We start from the raw sequence: 8,934 nt of genomic DNA on the forward strand, positions 1-8,934 counted from the left end.
TGCTCATTAAATGCAATAATAAGGAATCCTAAATCCTATCCTCACAGTATTGCAAAATTAATGTGAGAGTTTTTCACTACCAGGACATGTAAAACTTAAATATACATGTCCAACATTTTAATTGCAAAGCAATCTGCCATATTGGCTACTAAGGGCCTACAGTAGGGGTGACATATGTAATAAAAAAGGAGTTTAAGGCTGGGCAAGGAAGTTTGAATGTCACGTCAACATGACAGTGCAACACTGCATTCCGGCTGCAATGGCAGGCCTGGGACAGTTTTAGAATGCTACTTAGGTGTGTGGCACAATAGGTGATGAGGCAGGCCCACCGGTAGCAATTAATTAAAAGGCACTGGGTATGTGGCATATCACTCTACAAGGGACTTATAGGTAAATTAAACATGCCTATTAGGTATATGCCAATCAATCCATGTTTAGGGGTGTTAGCGCAAGCTGACCTCATGCTGACCTGCCAGAGATACACCGTTCACTAAAACATTTGTGTAATTTTTAGGGCCTATTGCTACCCATACAGCCTGTCATTCTTTACTGCCATGGCCGATACCATTCGTCTAATCCCGTATGCTAGTCCGCAGTTGCCTTGGACCTCAAGTGTGACTTCCCATATCTGGTGAAGCAATTGTTTACAAATCTCACCTACGCTGAAATGTGGCAATGAAAATCTATTGTATATTGTTAGCTGCCACGTAACCATAAATAACATTTTCAGGGACTCCTGAGAGTTGCTCCAGTAGTTATCACCGGGGTGGTTGGGTGCAGCCCATGTCTTTGGCAAGTGCAGCCTCTCTGGAACAAACAAGTGCAGCTAAACATGCCTTGGTGCAGCAATCAGATGTCTTCAACAGGACTGGGCACTTTCTGGACCAGTGTAGGTGAATCCTACTGCAAGGCAGTGGTAGCCCACCTCCAGGCCAATGTAGATGGTCTTAAAGAAAGGCAGTTGCATTCCACCTCTGGACAGGTGCAGTTGAATGTGTGTTCCTGGCAGTCACAGCCTTTCTAGGCTGGTAGGGTCTCCATCAGTATTATTGTGACTCCTCACACCGTCATCAGCTATAGTACCAAAGCCACAGGAGGGGGAAAATTAATTTGTTTTTAATGTACCATTTTGACCATGAACCACAGAGAGCAAGACTGACAGACAAACTGCAAAATAATGCACTCCTGGCTTCGTTGTCTCAGGCAGTCTCCTTTTTCTGGGTGTTACTCGGATAAGGAATACATTGGGTTTCTCCTCCTGGACCATCTCTCCTCCTGCAGTCAGGGCCAGGCAGTCAACTTTCCCTTCTCAAGAGGCAGGCAGGCTTCTAGATGCTAGGGATAGTTTGAATCCTACTTTCCTATACATTTTCCATTCAGGGAATATGGGTCCAGTTTCTTAGCTGTCACAGTCTGTTTCAGTTTTCCTTCTATGCTCCAGTCACAGCCTTTGAATACATGGATGCTTCTCAATGCAGGAAACAGCGGGGCTGTCTCCAAGTAGGAGCACTCACAATATGGGTACAATGAAGTGTGAGTTTTCTGAACCTGTTGTCATCAGATTTTCTCAAGCTGTTATCGGAGGCAGGCAAAAGTGGAGGTCCTCACCTTGCACAGCAGAAACTGCAGTCCCCACCTTTCACTCCTACTATCAACAAAATGGCAAGGAGGACCTACTCATTAGCGGTATCGCTAACAATCTTCATTGAATTCCTAAAGGTGTCTTGAACTCACTCCTCCCCACTTGACCGCCTGGATCTCCACCCTCCAGGCACAAGGGTGCATGCGATACACTTCTACTGTCCGGGGGAACTGTCCTCTTCCCCATCTTGTGCAAGGGCAGACCAGGGCATTTCAAATGAATCCAGCTGGCTGCGGTAGTCAGACTCACAGATAACTAGAGTCTTGCGACCACTCTTATACTCACTCATAGTTCACACGCATGAGCACTCGACATACACACGGGATATCAGCGCAATATGCTGGGTTTCAGATAAAAGCAGAACTTTACAGGAGAGGGGTCAGTGAGTCACATTCTCACTAACACAGACAAAAATGTCTGGTCACAGTATAAATCACAAAACACAGTGTGTTGCACCACCATCTTATGTTCTAAAACTAGCAGAGTCCACTGTCTGGATGAGGCATTTGTGTTGTGCTCCTCCAGGTCACAGGACAGGTCTTTGGCCTTTTGTTGTCTATAACATGCTTGGGCCTCTGCTCACATGCAAGTAGCTTGATGCCAAGATCACAAGAAAAGTCAGGGTAACAGATATGCAAGCAGATGGCCACTCATGGGATGGCAGCACACGTATGCAATGCAAGAGGCATTTCCGTCCCAACAGTGTGTGGGCTCCAAAATTAAAGCATGCAAAAGGCAGCTGGCTAAAATACTTTTATCACAAGCTGCTTTGGGGCTTTTAGCAGCATTGTGTATTTTGGGCTGGTGCTACAGTAAGATCGAAGAGCACAGTTGCCTTATATTGCCACCTCAAATGTGCTCAAGAGGGCGACAGATTGCAACGAATCACCTTAGAATTTCTTTTTATAGTAGAGGAAAGGGAGTTTTGAAATATAAAAAAAATATTTTTGCTTGGAACTACTCAAATCTTTAACTGAGTACATTCCACGTGAGTATGCCATCAAGGGAAGGTGAGACGGGGCTTCCTCTTCAGCCCCAGGACTGTGCCGCCTACAGAGAAAGAAACTAGTCACAGCTCACCTTTGATTCCTAATGTGTTACCAAAGGAGTAATGCACTGTCACCAGTATTCATCTGAGATACCTTTACTAATTGAGCTGTGACTAGCATGTCTGCAGCCTTCCCTCCAGGGGGAGGGTGGGATAATGAATCATGACTTGGAAGCAGCATATAAGCTGCCAGGTGCTGAGGTCTGGGCTTGAACTCAGCCTAGTGAGGTCAGTACATGCAGAGGCCGATTGTCCTAGCCAGAGGTAAGGTGCCCCCTTTTCAGAGAAGAATACAAACCATGTTGTCTTGTTTTAGGATTGTGAAAAGGAAAGGCGATGGGGTTTGCATCACACACATTAGCTTCTGTCCATGTTTAGAATGAACTCTCTGACTTTGCTTTCCTGCAATTATAGGAAAACCTGAGAGTTTTTTGCTCACTGTGAAAACTAAAATATATTTTTGAACTTTTACTGCTCTATTTTTCAGCTTTTCCCGGCCCTTACATGGAATAGTAACATTAGTCGATAATTTTAAGGGGCCGTTTATGTTTTCAATATTTTCTTACGTAAGCGTGTTCTGGTGCTTCAACATAGCCTTGAGTTTTGCTTTTCTGAAGAGCACAGATGAATATTTGCGTCATAATAAAATATCCCTCTCTAAGCAGGGAAAAACTCTAGCCACTAGGAAACCCGGTAGATGGGAACATTTCTAGCGACCCAGTCTGTTTTTTTTGCAAGTGTGAGCGTTTTTCAATTCTACATTTGGAAATTACATGCATTAGACCAAGATACAAGCTCTGTGATGTGATACGATGTACTGAACCTAACCTACCTCTTTAACATATATGTCCCAGTTCCTGATGGATATGTAGCAGGGGCCTTTGGCAATTTTTTCTTAATAAACTTTAAGCTAACTTCATGACTGTCTCTCTCTAATTTTACCTTCACGTCACAGAACCCGCTTTTTTTAAATATTCCAGGAGACATGAAGTGATCCTGTTGCTTAGCTATTTTGTTACAATGTCCACCAAGGTTAAGCAATGCATTTTTGGCGGACACATTGTCATCCATGAAAACAGAGGGGTTATTCAAAAAAATGAGTGACTGTAATACCTTTTCGAAAATACATGTTCGACCATTATGGTTAATACTTCCCCGTTTTTATCCTGGTTCCTGAGACGGTCTGTCCTCTAGAAAGCTCACAAGGCTGACCTTGGGCACCCCAGGTGAAAATAGGATGGTATTACCTGATTTTTATGTGGCTAGTTTGAATTCTCAACCAGCACTGTCATCTGCTTCGGAGCCCACTGCTAGCTATGTAAATGGCAAAAACTGGCCAATGCTATTGTTACACACGCGCCACACCAAAAATACCAAAATTCAGCAAAACCCATACTGCAGCAAACTCTGCTTCACTATCCTGGACCTCCTCAATGTACTTCAAAATCCTGGATGTACCAGTCTTCTAGCCAACCAACCATTAGTGTTAGTGCAGGACTTTTCAGAAAGTATAGGAACAAGCGGAACATCAAAAAGGCACAATAGGAGTATCTGCTGCAAGACTGACCCTTCATGGGACTCCCTCTGATCTGACCTAATGGTCCTTTGATGAAACTTTATATCTGATCTCACCCTGTTGTTTCCCCTTTTTTATCACCCATGCGAGGGAGTCCAGAAGTCGCTTGCCCAGATCTACGATATTGCTAACCTGACATTTCTACAAGCGTACAAGGTTGACTCTCGTAGGTGACTTTAACCTGCACATTGATGTGCAAGGGGGTAGACATGCTCGGAGACCTTCTTGACACTTTACCAGTTTATTAACTCTCCAAGCTGCTCACACTTGAGAAATATCACACCACACTGGATCCGATAGTCACCCCGACTGAGTAGTCAACTTTGTCAGAGGCTACTTCTGCACCCTGGACTGATCACTACTTCATGGCTTTTCAATGTAAAGGAAAACAGACAGTTTGTGCCCATAGTGTCTAGACCAAATAGACTTGATCCTGTCTTTCAGTCCTATTGTGGTCCGGTTTGCCCAACAATCTCTGGAGTGTGATTTGGGAGACGTTCTTGAGGAACACTGTTGAGATAGTTTTCAAAAGTCACTGTCCCAGTCCAAATGGAATTAACTAATTATACTGCTTATACAAAAACACTAGTGATTTTCTGTTGCGCTCAAACAACAACAGGTCATGGCAATTTGAATGAGCAAGGAGTAAATCCTACTATGCGGAGAACTCCTGCCATACAATGCCCAATTAAAGCTTTTAAAAGAAAGCACTCATTAAAGCTAAATCTGAGTTTATTGGCACAATTATTTTGGTGACTAATAATTTCTCCTAACAATTTTTCAGTACCAACATTTCCTTTCTAGGTCCCTCATAGCTAGAAACAACTATCATCTCGCCAACGTTATGTGACTCCCTCGCGGACAAGTTCATCTCTAAGATAAAATCATGTACCATGGGATGAAAAACAAAACCAGATGTATCTGAGCAGGTCTACTCTACACCACCCCTTCTTGTAATTTCAATTACTGGTTTACTTCATGCTTCTGTCTCACTGAGAAGATGTTGAATCTTTGCCTCAACCCAAGGTCAAGTCCCCCCATGGTATTTGTCTCATTTGTATCTTGAAATCCATTGCAATAACTGTAGATGGTCGAAGTTTTGATACTTTTTAATGGATCACTGGCATCAGGGGTTGGTGCCTGACCGGTGGAAAGCTGAAGTGGTTGCACTTTATTGAAACAGAACAACCTCAACAGGTCTCAGGTCTAGAATAATCTCCCCAGTATGTTTCATCCCACCTTAGGAAAATCTTTCAATTCTTTGTAGCTGAACAACTATTTAAAACATGGATTCCTTAGATTCATGGTTTTTGGGTTTTTGGCATGGCTGTACATTCACCATAATAACTACAGCCAGCAAGTTTTCCTAAATTAAATAGACACTTACAATGTTTTGCCTGAGTGCACTGTGCTGTGCCTCAGAGAAACTTTACCTCATGTACTTCAGAGAAGCAATTCATGTGGTATATCAGGGAAACACTGGGTGATATTTCTCAAAGGAACATTACCTGATGGAGGTAAGAAAACCACTGTCTGCGATATGGATGATCTACATCCCAGCCGCCCAGGTCTGTTGTGTTTTGATACACTGAGAGAGGAGAGCAGGTGGACCTGAATGATGAACAGTGGAGCACAGGGTGATATACAATAAGAAACACCACTCCATGTCATGCACAACACTTTCAGACACAAAAGATATTTGAGCCAACAGACTTTTGTATCCTGGGATTTTAGGCTAATAAATATGATACTAAATGCAAAACACACGGCCCAAAATGGAAAGTTATGTTGCCTAAAAAGCTTGAACTAGCTGGAGGCATCACAAATAACCTGGGCTGCTTGGTTGAAGTGCGCATTCAAGGATGGATAATAAATGTCCTCATCATGATCTGGGAAATACAATATATTTTTGTTTTGCTACTTCAAGGTGTTCTTTGTCCTTCATTTGTCCTTCATTCTCAAAAAGATAAGAGCTCCTTCTGCAACAATGTGACACATTTTCATTTTTTTCATAAGCCATTTCAAAATGGTAGAAAGACAGACACGAGTAAGCATGTAGTCAGTATATAGTAATTATGTTTTGTTAATCCATTTTTTAGACCTTGCACTTAAAACATTTTCTTTAAAATGGTACCTAGGCCTGTTTAATATACTACAAAAATATGTTTATGAGTAGGCAGCGCAAAATATATTAAAGAATCATTCAGAAAAATGTCTTTAAAGCATGTAACTCAGCAGAGCTATGCAACCAATTCAATGTGATTATTTTTCCTTGATTATTAATGTTCTTAGATGATGTATGTTCATAATCTATGTAATGTGGATGTAAGCAAATGAAAAACTTTGATGAGGGCAAGCGTTTCAGCAGCTGCATTGCCGGTCAAACGAGGGCATTGACATGCGTATAGAAAGCACATCATACCAAACGGCCTTCCTTCGAAATAAGTGTTCCCAAGCCATATACTAACTTCGACTGGTTCAAAACTACTGAATAGAGCAATTGGCTTTAAAAAAATACTGCATTGAAATACTACATTCCTAACCCATGAAATTTTAGCTCTGCCGGCTCAAAAGTCAGCAATTTCCACCTTCTATAGCCGCAAAACCTTAACTGCATGTACCCCAAAAATGATTTGTTATTCATAAAGGAAATCAGGAGAGATGCAGCGGTAAATCTTTAAGGAGGAACACATCAAGGCTAATCTCTAGCACCCACCAACATTGGTCCAACATTCACTAACATGGTGGTACTTGAGTATGGATACATCTACAAGACTGGAAGCCTGGTGTAGTAAGCAGCCTACCTCAAGATACCCAAATAACCACATGTATATTGGAAATCCGGGTACTGGAACACACCTGCCATTAAGGACCTTATCTATCTCATTACCCTAATCTTTAAAAAGCATAGACCTCTCTTCCAATCTTTCTGTGACTTCGAACTCAAAGGATAGAACCCCAAACCAGCAGAGGTCCAAATGGTTCTTTTATTTACTAAGTTAAAGCCTCTGCTAGTCAACTGGCACCTGTTCAAAGCCACTCTCCTGTACATATAAATGATTCATGTCAGACTGGCTTTAGACAGATTTGCTATCCTTCTAATGACAGTCCCTAATGGAATTCGTAATTGAAAAATGATTTTCTATTCTACTTCCTACTGCGTGAACACTATTCCCAAGATCAAACGCGACACAGTTCTCAAAAGAGTTTTATTTTGAATTCTAGGGCTGTGCATACACCTTGTATATTGTAACTACTACATTTTATAAAACTGAGTTCAAAAAGATTGCAAATTGAAAAACGAATATATTATATTGTATGTGTTTGTACTCACCGCTTAATCCTAATTAAATACTTCCATGTTCAGTCGACCAAAAAACAGTATTCAACTATTATCAAATACTGATAAAAGCACAGATAAAAGAGAAACCAATAAAACAGTTTTTAATGATTTACATGCATCTTCCATAAGTAGTTACATACATCAATGTTATTCCATAACACCCTTTATTGGTTTGTTCTGTGCGATAAAAAACATACACATAAAAAAAAGCAATTAAGTGTGAATCATGTTTGTAGGTATTGAGGCGCTAAGCAGCGTGTGCTGGCACAGGGGGTGTGTCCGGACATGAGCCTATCACCGGCAGGCAATGATTACTATGAAATTAAAGTGCATGAAGACAGCAGGTCCATTTGCTGGTGGGAGGGGCAAACACATTTTAGAAAGTTACAGGTGCTCATGGGGCAGGTAAGGGGACGGAATGTTTTAGGGCAGTGGTTTCCAACCTGTGGTCTGGAAACACCAGGGGGTCCGGGAGGCCTCCCAGCGGGGTCCGCGACTGCTTAGAAAATTAAATAATATTAACGGATTAAGTGTCCAGCTTTCAGTATTGATTCAGTGGGGGAAGGGGGGTCCCCAGATTCCAATAATGATTCATTGGGGGTCCCTGGGATCCGGTAGTGATAAAGTGGGGGTCCACAGAAGTCAAAAGGCTGGGAACCACTGACATAGGGCATGAGAGAGATCAGAGGGAACGTACAGCAGGAGCAAGCAAAGGAAAAAATAAAAAGGGGAAACTCAGGAAGCTTTGGCTACTTACATAGTGGGCCACAGGAAAGGAGCGAGCAACTGAGCCATCGGCATAGGGAGAATGAAGAGATACATTTAAGAGGTTGAGTAGAGAGTATACCTATTTGAAGGGGTTTCTGTGTGTAAGTGGGTCACAAGGAGAAAAGATCAGAAACTAGGAGCCAGGCCAAAGGCAAGCCAGAGTCTGGGCAGTGAAAGCCTATGGTTGAAAGGGGCAGACCTAAAACCACTCTGTTTTTATTGTCAGCAATAAGTCTGGTTGAAGGCCGGAACTAAAATGGCATTCACTTGATTGGAATGAAGATACCCACATGCAAACTGATACGGTGCATCATACAGGAGTGTAGTTATCATCCAGGAATTCTTTTTAGAAACAAGAAAATCTTTAAAATGTTCCCTAAATGTGTTTTTGACTGATAAATCATGAAGTATTTGTTAGCAGCGTTAAGAACTAGATCAAAAAAAGCCTTTCAAACTCATGCAGAAAGCTAACTGTATAGGTAGATGGGGTTTCTCTATAGATTGTAACAATGGTTCCTGGTTTTATGGTGTTTATCTTTTGGCCTTATCTTCTTCAT

Source organism: Pleurodeles waltl, chromosome 12 (assembly GCF_031143425.1).
Source record: "Pleurodeles waltl isolate 20211129_DDA chromosome 12, aPleWal1.hap1.20221129, whole genome shotgun sequence".
Taxonomy (NCBI): domain Eukaryota; kingdom Metazoa; phylum Chordata; class Amphibia; order Caudata; family Salamandridae; genus Pleurodeles; species Pleurodeles waltl.